The sequence below is a fragment of the Salvelinus alpinus genome, chromosome 23 (genome assembly GCF_045679555.1).
Source record: "Salvelinus alpinus chromosome 23, SLU_Salpinus.1, whole genome shotgun sequence".
NCBI classification, from domain to species: Eukaryota; Metazoa; Chordata; class Actinopteri; order Salmoniformes; family Salmonidae; genus Salvelinus; species Salvelinus alpinus.
Genome location: NC_092108.1, coordinates 24,127,718 through 24,142,174, shown reverse-complemented (window position 1 = coordinate 24,142,174; position 14,457 = coordinate 24,127,718).

Genomic DNA, 14,457 nt, shown 5'->3' with positions numbered 1-14,457 from the left:
AGATACCACCAGTGGGTGTGTATGAGCCTGATAAGATTGAGAAGAAGAACAAACACAGGTAAACACACATCACATATACCAGCCAGGTCACCCGTGATACAAGTCAGTATTCAACGTCCATCCATGTCTGAGGATGTCGGGAGATGTTGTGTAAATTGGCCAGTAGAGGCAACAGTGAGCACTGTTGCCTTCAAGTAGTTTTTGTTTTGCTAAGGTGAAGGCTGTGAGCAACTGCCCCTGGTGCCAAATTTTTGTTTTAAGCCTATCCTAATCTTAACCATTCAGAGTTAATGCCTAACATTAAAAAGTCAGAGTTAATGCCTAAACTTAACCCTAAGATTTCACAGTTAATGCTTGTAGCATATACTGACAGTCATGATCGCCACCCGTAGACCCAATTGCAGTCCACCTTACCTACACTCCCCCCATCACATGCTCCCAGCAGGCTTTGGACCCTCTGTCTAACGTCCTCTGGCAGTTTGTAACTGTGGACCAACTGAGGGTAGAGGCAGGCTGCAAGAACCTTGCACACACACATACAGACACATACACACACAGGTTTAACGCGAAACAGCTAACAAATACAGCATATTTAGACAGGCAGGGTTATCAGTGGACACTCAGACAGAAACAAAGGTCGAATGTCAGGAGGACATTACCTGTCGGACGAAGGTCAAGGGTTGGACCCCTCCTCTGTGTTTGTCTCCCCAGCTGACATCTATCACATCCTTACAGGGCTTCCTCCCTCCCTATCACAAACAGATGACATACTGCAGTGTAAGTCCATGTATATATATTAGCTGTATACTATATTGTGTTTTACGTGAATATGCAATGAACTGCATGCACAAGTCAACATATATCTAGCTATTCTATGTCTGAAATAATAGGCCTACATGTGACTTGAGAATCAAGGTCACTAACATCAGATCAGGGTCCGGTTTCCCAACGCGTAAGGCTAAGTTCATCTTTAGAACCTTCGTAGGAGCATTATAAAATATCCCAGCTGTTTCCTAAAACCATTGTTACTAAAGTTGCACTGGAAGACCCTCGTTATTTACCGACTGACTGCCTCAAACCACATTTACCGACTGACTGCCTCCAGGCTCTGATCAGGCCCTACACCCAAACAAGGGCACTGCGTTCATCCACCTCTGGCCTGCTCGCCTCCCTACCACTGAGGAAGTACAGTTCCCGCTCAGCCCAGTCAAAACTGTTCGCTGCTCTGGCCCCCCAATGGTGGAACAAACTCCCTCACGACGCCAGGACAGCGGAGTCAATCACCACCTTCCGGAGACACCTGAAACCCCACCTCTTTAAGGAATACCTAGGATAGGATAAAGTAATCCTTCTCACCCCCCCCCCCCTTAAAAGATTTAGATGCACTATTGTAAAGTGGCTGTTCCACTGGATGTCATAAGGTGAATGCACCAATTTGTAAGTCGCTCTGGATAAGAGCGTCTGCTAAATGACTTAAATGTAAATGTAAATGTAGTAGAACAACTAAGTGTGTTGTCAGATGCTTTTTTGCCCTTGCGCATCACTTTATACACAGACGATCTAAACTTAGAATCAAGATGTTTATCTGTCTCAGAACAAAGTTGACTACAAAAACAAAGTTGCCATTGTCTTAGGTAATTGTTACAAACACAGGTTAAAAATATGATTTAAATTAAAATTAAAATACACTCAATGGCCAGTTTATTAGATACACCCATCTAGTACCAAGTCAGACCCCCCTTTGCCTCCAGAACAGCCTGAATTGTTTGGTTATGGATTCTATAGATTGGACGGCGGTACATTCATGTTGCGAATAGCCCGTTCCATCTCATCCCAAACATGCACCATTGGGTTTTGTCAGCAACAATGTTCAGGTACACTGTGGCATTCAATAGTTGCACAATTGGTATCAAATCAAATTTCATTAGTCACATGCGCCGAATACAACAGTGAAATGCTTATTTCACCTTACAGTGAAATGCTTACTTACAAGCCCCTAACCAACAATGCCGTTTCAAAAAATACAGATAAGAATAAGAGATAAAAGTAACAAGTAATTAAAGAGCAGCACTGAAATAACAATAGCAAGACTATATACAGGGGCTACCGATACAGAGTCAATGTGCGGGGGCACTGGTTATTTGAGGTAGTATGTACATGTATGTAGAGTTATTAAAGTGACTATGCATAGATGACAACAGAGAGTAGCAGTGGTGTAAAGAGGGGGTGGGGGGGGACACTGCAAATAGTCTGGGTAGCCATTTGACTAGATGTTCAGGAGTCTTATTGCTTGGGGGTAGATGCTGTTTTAAAGCTTCTTGGACCTAGACTTGGCGCTCTGGTACCGCTTGCCGAGCGGTAGCAGAGAGAATGATCTATGACTAGAGTGGCTGGAGTCTTTGACAATTTTTAGGGCCTTCCTCTGACACCGCCTGGTATAGAGGTCCTGGATGGCAGGTTCGCACTACCCTCTGTAGCGCCTTGCGGTCGGAGGCAGAGCATTTGCCATACCAGGCAGTGATGCAACCAGTCAGGATGCTCTCGATGGTGCAGCTTGTCGTTGCTGAATCAGAATTAGTTAGGTAACATAGATGTTTTATTTATTTTATACTTGTCATTAGAATGTCTTCTTTTGGACTATACTGATGGCAGTTGCATTTTCCTTTCTCTCTAGGGAAAAGTCACTTGGGGCCCAGAGAGGGAAGAGGTCAGGCTTGTCTTTTACATGTCTGGTAATAGGCAGAATATCAAAGGGAGAAGTCAGGTTTGAACATTGTCTTCATAATGAATATATCTGTGAAACCATGTGAAGGGCTCCACTATGTCTGTACTCCAGTCATTCCCTCCTTTTCTCATTCGGGGGAGGAGTATGGCAGTGTCTGGAACCATTGTATTACCCCTCTGATGATGCATGAATCTTGACCTAGTATATGACCTAGAGGCTCACTCCCCTTAGTGAGCTTCTCCAGGAGTGGGGAGAAGAGGGGGTGTATTTGAGATGGGGGTATCTAGATTTGACAATTGATATATGCCATTGGATGAGGTAATGTTTTGGTACAAAGAAGTACCAAGAACGAGATTAGAACCTTGTCTTAGAGAGCAAACTGAACGATAATTTATAGCTAATGCTATCTGGCTATGGGATACTCCTCTCTCAAGTAAAAGTCTTTCTTTGTGAACTGTTCCCGAGATCTGTGGTTCGTCATGTAAGTTGAGAGGGGTGTATCTTGGCTATAAAAGATACTAAGAATTGTTTTGTAAGCACTCTCAGAGAATTCATTTATAGACACTGAATTGATCTGAGAGTCAAAGGGCTATGGTGAAGCTCATATAATTAAAGATGGAGTTTAAAATATAACTCTGACTTGTGTGTGGTTTGTAAACTCTCCTCATTTAGTAATACAGGAAATTACCACGACAAGCTGTAGAAACTTTTGAGGATCTGAGGACCCATGCCAAATCCAAGTTTTTGTCGTGCCCGCTTCACGACTGTTATGGTGTGCTTGGACCATGTTAGTTTGTTGGTGATGTAGACACCAAGGAACTTGAAGCTCTCAACCTGCTCCACTGCAGCCGCGTCGATGAGAATGGGGGCGTGCTCGGTCCTCTTTTTGCTGTAGTCCACAATCATCTCTATGTAGCAAGTCACGAACTTGTGACTCACTGTCTGAAGGAGTAATCCATTTTTGTGAATGGGTTGATATACCTAATAAACTGACCACTGAGTGTGGGCATAGGCTTATATATTTCAAGTCATATTTTAATACATTTAATGTTCACTCAATTATGCTTAATTGTGGTAATTGTAGGCTACCGTCTGTCATTTTTGCCTCAATATATTTCATGCTGTGTAACATTCTAGCCTGGGTTACCAACAACCCCAAGGGAACTATTATTCATTGTTTTCTCCTCTGGCTTCCTAAAGTGATCTGCCCAGTCGGTGATGCACTTTTGTCAGTTTCCTCCTTAAAGGGAGAGTCCACCCAAATTACATATTGGTTTCCTTCCCCTATATGCAGTCTTTGGACATGATTTGACAGCAATCAATGCTTTGGTTTTGTTTTAGCATTTGTGGCACAAATCCTAGTCTTGGTACCAATATTAGCATTTTTCGCACATCATGTCCAAATCATTCAAAAGTATAATTGATTGTGAAGCTCAACAAAGTCACTTTGTGATTTGAACAGATTATTTGAACATGTTGTGCGAAAAATGCTAATATTGGCACCATGACTTGAATGGGATTTGTACCACAAATGCCACAAAGTCATAGTACCAATAGCCTATTAGTATTTTCTGCGCGTCATGTTCAAATCCCTCTGGTGGCCCTTGGGGCTGATTTAGCAATAGACTAAGCCTCCTCTATTTGCAAACATATACAGTAGGTGGTCATAGCTCTCTAAGAGCTGACTCGTAGTCAGTATTGTGGAATAATTCTAATGTTAAGGTAAGATTTGAATGGAGAAAGCTAATCCGAGAGCAGCGCTGACTTTCATTTAAACTATCATAAGCCTACAGATACATGCTCCAACAACGCACTTAGTGAACGTTCTCTTAATATAAAAACGGCCAATCGGCAGTTGCTACATTGCCTACATTTTTGGATGTATAAATAGAATATAACTTATAAATAAATGTCTCATGAGCTTAGTTCAACTGTCATACCCCATCAGAACCTAAAATATAAGCTTGTTTTACTCCTATGTTTGTAAACAAAGTAAATGTGAACAAACACTATAGAGTCCTGCATTGGGTCGGATATTCATAGTTCTTCCCGCTGGCAGGTGGCAGGTGGAATTAGCTGGCAGGTGGAATGAAAGCATTATTTCAAACTTAGGGTCAGCTTGCGTTTCAGAACAATTATATTGCAGTTCGAAACGTTCAAATCATGAACGTGTTTTGTTTTACAAACCAAGGAGCTTGTTGTGTATAGGCCTAGGCTATACACTGAGTGCACAAAACATTAGGAACACCTGCTCTTTCCATGACATTGACTGACCAGGTGAATCCCGGTGAAAGCTATGATCACTTATTGATGTTACCTGTTAAATCCACTTCAATCAGACCAGATAATCTTGTTTCTCATGGTCTGAGATTCCTTTAGGTGCCTTCTGGCAAACTCCAAGCGGGCTGTCATGTGCCTTTTACTGAGGAGTGGCTTCCGTCTGGCCACTCTACCATAAAGGCCTGATTGGTGGAGTGCTGCAGAGATGGTTGTCCTTCTGGAAGGTTCTCCCATCTCCACAGAGGAACTCTGGAGCTCTGCCAGAGTGACCATAGGGTTCTTGGTCACCTCCCTGACCAAGGCCCTTCTCCCCCGATTGCTCAGTTTGGCCAGGCAGCCGACTCTAGGAAGAGTCTTGGTTGTTCCAAACTTCTCCCATTTAAGAATTATGGAGGCCACTGTGTTCTTGGGGACCTTCAATGCTGCAGAATTGCTTTGGTACCCTTCCCCAGATCTGTGCCTTGACACCATCCTGTCTCGGAGCTCTACGGACAATTCCTTAGACCTCGTGGCTTGGTTTTTGCTCTGACATGACTTTATATAGACAGATCTGAATACTTATGTAAATTAGGTATTTCTGTTTTTTATTTGTACTAAATCATCAAAAATGTATTTCGCTTTGTCTTTATGGGGTATTGTGTGTAGATTGAGGGAAATAAATAAGACTGTAATGTAACAAAATGTGGAAAAGTCAAGGGGTCGGAATACTTTCCAAATGCACTGTACATCAAAATTAGTAGGACACTACTACAATATATCAGTTCAATTGATACAGTTGACAAGGCACGCCTCAAAATATGTTAATGTGTTACTGATTCTTTCTCCTCCCACAAAATGTTTCCACAATGCACTATCATTTACAGAATGATGCAGTAAATATATAGCAAAAAAGCAATACAGTACTTTATTGTTAAGTTGTATTGTAATAAAATTACACCAATTGCTAACAGTGAATATGTAATTATATATTACAGCATACCAATAAATATTTTGTGTTTTATATCACTTGTTCTTGTAGAGGCCTTAACAAAGGCTTCTAAACTGTCATGACTACTAGCAGGGCCGGATTAAGGGCAAAACAGAGCAAAAGGACATGGCTAAACACTCAATCATTAAAGATTTGAGACTTGCTTCCACTCTGATGTGTTCCCTATGTACATTTAATTGTTAGGGAACTACTACCGCATATCACTTAAATTGGTACAGCAAGGCATGCCTCAAAATGTGTTAATAAGCCACAACAATAGCATGCAGCCACCAAAGGTTTTTGGCACTCCATAGTTACAGTATAGTACTGTATTCTGTGGGGGCAGTACTGAAATACAGTAAATTACTGTAGATTTACAGGAAAAGGTTTTTAGATTTCAAAAATACAGTATGGTACTGTATTCTGTGGGGTGGTACTAAATTACTGGCAGCACAGTAGCCAGTAAGTTACTGTAGATTTACAGGACAAATATATATATATATATATACTGTATATAAGTATTAATAAAATATGGTACTGTATATTCTGTGGGGTACAACATTCTCACTAATGGATGCAACAAAATACAAGGCATGCCTCAAAATATGTTAATGAGCCAGAGATTCTTTGACCGCCCACAACATTTCCCCACAATGCACCATAATTCACAGTATGCTACAGTAAATTACTGGCAGCACATTAGCCAATAAGTTACTGTAGATTTACAGGACAAATATAAAAAAAAATGGCATGGTACTGTATATTCTGTGGGGTACCGTATTCTCATTTAATGGGTTCAACAAAATACAAGGCATGCCTCAAAATATGTTCATGAGCCAGAGATTCTTTCGCCGCCCACATTTATTTTATTATATATATACATGTTTTTTTTCGTTTTTTTTCACTTTTATTTAACCAGGTAGGCCAGTTGAGAACAAGTTCTCATTTACAACATTGCACCATAATTCATAGTATGCTGCTATAAATATACAGCAAAACAGGTAATACAGTACTTTTACAGCTGTGCAGTGCAACACCATTGAACCCCTATAATGCATTGCTTTTTACAGTACAGTACTGTAAAATAGAATTACTTTAGAATTACTTTTTTTAAAGTTTTGCAGTAAATTTACAGCAATCTGTTAACGTGTGTGGATGGGATACTGTTAACCCTATTTACAGCATTCTATGTTCTATATAGGGCTAGGATAGGCTACTGTGATGTCTTACCTGTGTGACTTCTGTTTTAATCTGATTGGCTCGTCTCACCAAGGGCTCCAGCTCTGTCTGTTTGATGCTCCTCATCTTGCGGCAGATCTCTCTCAGGTAGAGGAGTGACATTCTACTATCACACCTGCTGGTCTTCTCAGACACATGGAATAGAATCTGATGAGATGCCTATTGACTTGTCCACTTCTATGGTTCCTTGATCTTTTCTCATGCTGATGTTGAGGAAGTGAGTAGGTGTAATTGCTCCCTTAAAGTTATTTATTCTATAGGAACCAGTAAACTGATCAGTTTTGCAAGTTGAGCCTGCTTTAAAGTTGCCCCAGGCAAATTCCAGTAGACCTAGCCTAAAATAGATATTTCTGGTTCATCCACATTGTTAGTTTATTTATGTGGAAAATTGTGTTTTTTAGATTTTTCCCGACATAGAATTCAATAAGACATTCATGTGAAATTCAATAATTCAATTATACAAGTACAACAAACAAAGCAAACACCCCATCTCCCGGGTGGCGCAGTGGTCTAGGGTAGCTGCGCCACCAGAGTCTCTGGGTTCGCGCCCAGGCTGGGCTGGGTTCGCGCCCAGGCTCTGTCGCAGCCGGCCGCAACCAGGAGATCCGTGGGGCGACGCACAATTGGTATAGCGTCGTCCGGGTTAGGGAGGGTTTGGCCGGTAGGGAGGGTTTGGCCGGTAGGGATATCCTTGTCTCAGTATGTTAAAAAATAAAAATAAAAAAAAATAAAAAAAAATGTATGCACTCTACTGTAAGTCGCTCTGGATAAGAGCGTCTGCTTTTGGCCGGTAGGGATATCCTTGTCTCAGTATGTAAAAATGTAATAAAATGTATGCACTCTACTGTAAGTCGCTCTGGATAAGAGCGTCTGCTTTTGGCCGGTAGGGATATCCTTGTCTCAGTATGTAAAAATGTAATAAAATGTATGCACTCTACTGTAAGTCGCTCTGGATAAGAGCGTCTGCTAAATGACTAAAATGTAAATGTAAAAAACGAAAATGTAATCTAGATACAGTACATCCCAATTGCAGATCATACCATACAATAACACCTGCATTCATATGCCATCACGCCATTTTAGTTACCTCAGATCACATATCCTACACATATCAATTAATAAATGTCTATAATGACTCTGTATATTCTAACCAGTGATCCCAATTCTTATGAAAAGACTGTGGACTACCTTCTACTAGTGGCATTGACCTCATTAATTCATTGAGTGATATTGGAAGGATCCTCATGGTTCCACAGGTATACATCTTTTAGCTATGGTCATAGCTAAGCTAAAAAAATCTTACATCTCTGAAAAGTAAGTTGTAAATCAGATCAATCCCCAAGGATTGTCATCGTGGGAGTTAAATGCAGGCCTATTTCCCTATGAAGGACCTCATGTCAAATTCTTTCAATCTCCAGCCTCCTTTATTAAAGTTTAGGGCAGGCCCATGTCATGTGTAATGAAGTGCCCGTCTCTGTTTTACAGCGAGGGCATTGTGGAGATAAGTCTTATTTAAAGACGCACCATTTCCATGAAAGTAGCTTGGGTGGACTGGAAGATAGAGTTGTTTAAGTTAGAGACATTATATTCCAGTTCACCCAAGGTACTTTTATGGAAATGGTGTCGTTTAAGTTGGAGATATTATATTCCAAAGTTTTATGCACATTGTAATACTAAATGAGAACTTGGATGGGACAACAGTTCTACAGAGTAGCACTGGGCGTATATATGTCTAGTCTAAATACAACTATCGATTTGGAAGAGCATGCCTTTCTATGTTTTAGTTGTTAACTTCTAATTGGTCCCAATCCCGGATCCGGGAGCACCCCCATCAGTAAAAAAGCTGACTAGCATAGCCTAGCATAGCGTCACAAGTAAATACTAGCATCTAAATATCATTAAATCACAAGTCCAAGACACCAGATGAAAGATACACATCTTGTGAATCCAGCCATCATTTCTGATTTTTAAAATGTTTTACAGGGAAGACACAATATTTAAATCTATTAGCTAACCACGATAGCAAAAGACACAACTTTTTTTTCCCACCATTTTTTTCCTGCATAGGTAGCTATCACAATTTCGACCAAATAAAGATATAAATAGCCACTAACCAAGAAACAACTTCATCAGATGACAGTCTGATAACATATTTATTGTATAGCATATGTTTTGTTAGAAAAATGTGCATATTTCAGGTATAAATCACAGTTCTACATTGCAGCTGCAATCTGAAATAGTGCCGAAGCAGCCAGAATAATTAGAGACCAACGTCAAATACCTAAATAGTCATCATAAAACATTTCTGAAAAATACACAGCATACAGCAAATGAAAGACCAACATCTTGTGAATCCAGCCAATATTTCAGATTTTTTAAGTGTTTTACAGCGAAAACACAATATAGCATTATATTAGCTTACCACAATAGCCAGAAACACAAGCAATTTACCAGCAGCAAAGGTTAGCGATCGTAACAATCCAGCAAAAGATATATAATTTTTGACTAACCTTGATATACTTCATCAGATGACAGTCCTGTAACATCATATTACACAATGCATATAGGTTTTGTTCGAAAATGTGCATATTTAGCAGCACAAATCGTGGTTATACAATGTGATTAGTAGCAACATTTCAGGCAATCTGGCCGGCGCCATCTTGGAGAGGCACCTAATCTAATCGATAACTAATCGTAAACTTGACTAAAAAATACAGGTTGGACAGCAAATGAAAGACACATTAGTTCTTAATGCAACCGCTGTGTTAGATTTTTAAAATTAACGTTACTCGACATTCAGCGTGCGTTACAGCGAGACCATGCCTAAATCAATGGCGGACTAATAATTTTACATCTTTCCACAGATATACGAATTAACATCATAAATAGCTCTTACTTTTGGATGATCTTCCATCAGAATCTTGGGCAAGTGGTCCTTTGTCCAGAACAATCGTCTTTTGGTTGAAAGATGTCCTCTACTCCTGTAGAAATTAGCTGCTAACACCGATGTACCGGAGAGGTGCCCAACTCGTGATAACGCCTGACAAAGAAACTCCAGAAAATCGCAATAAACTGCTATAAACTGCTATAAGTCGGTTTAAATTAACTACCTTATGAAGTTTTTAAGACAAAAAACAAATTAAATCAGAGCCGGAGATATAGAACTGCTAAACCGAAAGCTTTTGAAGACGCCATGCCGGTGTCCCTCATGCGTCAGGCGCCTCGTCGAAAAGGTCGGTATTTCCGTTCCAAGAGGTTTTATACTCCCCCAGATGGTGCTATCCGCTCCATTCAAAGTCTCACCGCTTACTGACATCTAGGGGAAGGCGTATGCAGTGCATGTAGCCCCATAGCTTATAAGGGAATTTATAAACCGACCCTGGAACAGAGACCTCAATTTCAGAAATCTCACTTCTTGACAGGAAGTGTGCTGTAGAATGAGTTCTGTTTCACTCAGAGAAATAATTCAAACGGTTTTAGAAACTAGAGAGTGTTTTCTATCCAATAGTAATAATAATATGCATATTGTACGAGCAAGAATTGAGTACGAGGCAGTTTAATCTGGGAACGAAAAATCTACAAAGTGTAAACAGCACCCCCTATTGAGAAAAGAACCCCCTATGATGGACACTTCAAATGAAGTGAGAGCTTTAGGCTTCATGTTTCAAAATGAAAAGTCACTCCACTGGAATGTCATCATTTGAGCATTACACAGAAATCACATGCTGTGAAGAAATGGGTTAAACAGTTACCAATTACAGCAGTTTATTGATTAAGAGCCTAGTGCATCCCTCTGCTATTTCTCTTTCACCCTTGTTGTGGTAGCTTTGGAATATTTCGATAATAGGCTATAGGTTTGAGATGTCTCACTGGGCACACACTGGCTGAATCAACGTTGTTTCCACGTCATTTCATGCATGTCAACAAACACTTACCATACAATAAAAGTGTATTTTATTATGATAAAGGCAGACTTCTATTTGCCTGGTTCTACCAGGCTAGACTTGAATTACCTTAGCTATGATTTCACAACTTCAAAGACAAGACTGTCTCCAGGAAAGTGCAGCACCAACTACAAAGGTCCACTATCACTCAATATTTGTAAAAGTGTCCACTGTATACTATTACTACTATATCCTTATCATAAATTATAATTGACATAATCAATAGGCGGTCCGCGGTACGAATCCAGACTGAGTATGGGATCAATATGGACCAGGGTGTCCAACTAACTCAGAAACTCAGTTGGGCTTTCAGTTTACTGCTGTAGAGAGTTGTAATAGTGTAATGCAAAAGGTGCAATTTCGAATTTGTTAGTGCATGGGCAGTGTTCCTCTTGTTATGTCATTCACTGACAGACCTGTCAGAGAAACACATGGCAACGTGTAAAACTGCAGGAAATTAGATTTTAAAGTGTCAACTTTTCTCTCCACCCCATGCCAAAATGTGTAGAGTTGCAGGAAATTAGCTTTGAAACTGAAAATATTCTCTCAGCCAAAAAGAAGGGTGTGAACAGTTTGGGTTCGCATTGGTCACGAGGTGGGGGTTTGTTACTAGGCTGATAAATGGCAATATCCATACAGCCACCAAGGAAATGTGTGTGACCAACTCGACGTCTACTCAGATGCCTCTAAACAAGAAGTGTCAAACTCATTCCATGGAAGGGCCTAGTGTCTGCTGGCTTTTGGTTTTTCCATTCAATTAAGACCTAGACAACCAGCTGAGGGGTTCCCTACTAATTAGTGACCTTAATTTATCAATCAAGTACAAGGAAGGACCGAAAACCTGCAGACACTCAAACATTTTTTTATTTGATTTTACTGCTTACCTGATCTGGAAGAGAGTTCCATGTGGTCGTGGCTCGATTTAGTACAGTGAGTTTCCCAGCCTCTGTTCTGGACTGGAGAATGTGAAGAGACCCCTGGTGACATGTCTTTTTGGGTATGGGTGTTTGAGCTGTGTGTTTGGTGCTTTCAACACGTCAATATCTCTCACAAAGACAAGTAGTGGGTTTAGGGAAGGATTTGTTTCAAATATATATAAATATATATATATATATATTTAGGACGAGCTTATTACTAGCCACCCATTCCAAAACTGACTGCAGCTCTTTGTTAAGGGTTGCAGTGCTTTCACTTGCTGTGATAACTGATGTGAATAATGTTGAGTCATCAGCGTACATTAGCCTCTGCTGAGTGAGGACACACTCTTTGCACAGCACTTTGATACAAAGTGATTTCCGTAGCAGATTAGGAGAGCATTTTCGCTAAACCTAACCATAACCTCAGTCTCCTAAACTGCTACGTTAATTCTCCTAATCTGCTATGAAAAATTCACTTCGGTATCGAAGTGGCGTGAAAAGAGTGTTTCCCCTGCTGTGTCCCCAACAACCGGATGTTCCAGATTTCAAGGGAAATGGAAAGAGAGCATGTGACACGACTTCCACTTTTGGATGTTAACAAGGTGACACTCCATCTTAACTCCTCCTCCACATTTACAGGATTGGTTGAACAGTGCAGAAGAGAACCTCCCCCAACAGTTTTTGTTTTTCTTATCAAGACCAGTATGTAGGGCAGTGGTATTCAATGCCGGGGTCGCGAAAAAATTAAGAGTACAGACTATTGTATGGGACAATACACCATTTATTTTTTAAGATAATTTGACAAATAAAATGCTATTTTCATTTTGATCAGAAATGAAAATGCAATGAATTAAAGTTGACCGATTTTTAAGGCTGTGTCATTAGATTTGGTGTAGGTTGAGGTCGTGAGAAATTCCTGGGGGGAAAATGGCGTACCCAGAAATTCTTGCGGAAAGACTGGGGTCCCCACTGAAAATGTGTGAATACCACTGATGTGGGGGATCTAGTTTCAGGAGTGTATTTTACGCCTGCTACGTTAGGTTAGCGTACATAGACACACAGGCTTTACTCAAGGTTAGTGGTAGGTCAGTAGTAAAAAAAAATTAAACAGTAAAGGACCAAAACAGCTGTGTTGAGGTATACCACACTCTACCTGGTTAACGTTAGACAGGCTTCCGTTAAAGAAAACCCTCTGTGTTCTGTTTTTTCAGCTGCAGATTATGATTGATCATGTCAAAAGCTGCACTGTAGTCTCATAAAACAGCTCCCGCAATCTTCTTATTATCCATTTATTTCAGCCAATCATCAGTCATGTGTGTCAGTGCCATACATGTTGAGTGCCCTTCCCCATAAGCGTGCTGAAAGTCTGTTGTTAATTTGTTTACTGCACTGAGGCTAGGAAACACTGTCATCACCGATAAATATAGGATAATCGAGAATTTCAATAAGCATTTTTCTACAACTGGCCATGCTTTCCACCTGGCTACCCCTACCCCGGTCAACAGCTCTGCACCGCCCAAAGCAACTTGCCCAAGCCTCCCCATTTTTCCTTCACCCAAATCCAGATAGCTGATGTTCTGAAAGAGCTGCAAAATCTGGACCCCTACAAATCAGCTGAGCTAGACAATCTGGACCCTCTCTTTCTAAAATTATCTGCTGCAATTGTTGCAACCCCTATTACTAGCCTGTTCAACCTCTTTCGTATCGTCTGAGATCCCCAAAGATTGGAAAGCTGCCGCGGTCATCCCCCTCTTCAGAGGGGGAGACACTCTAGACCCAAACTGTTACAGACCTATATCTATCCTACCCTGCCTTTCTAAGGTCTTCGAAAGCCAAGTTAACAAACAGATCACCGACCATTTAGAATCCCACCGTACCTTCTCCGCTACGCAATCTGGTTTCAGAGCTGGTCATGGGTGCACCTCAGCCACGCTCAAGGTCCTAAATTATATCATAACCGCCACTGACAAAAGACAATACTGTGTAGCCGTATTCATCGACCTGGCCAAGGCTTTCGACTCTGTCAATCCCCACATTCTTATCGGCAGACTCAACAGCCTTGGTTTCTCAAATGACTGCCTCGCCTGGTTCACCAACTACTTCTCAGACAGGGTTCAGTGTGTCAAATCGGAGGGCCTGTTGTCCGGACCTCTGGCAGTCTCTTTGGGGGTGCCACGGGGTTCAATTCTTGGGCCGACTCTTTTCTCTGTATACATCAATGATGTCGCTCTTGCTGCTGGTGATTATCTGATCCACCTCTACGCGGACGACACCATTCTGTATACCTCTGGCCCTTCTTTGAACACTGTGTTAACAAACCTCCAGATGAGCTTCAATGACATACAACTCTCCTTCCATGGCCTCCAACTGCTCTTAAATGCAAGT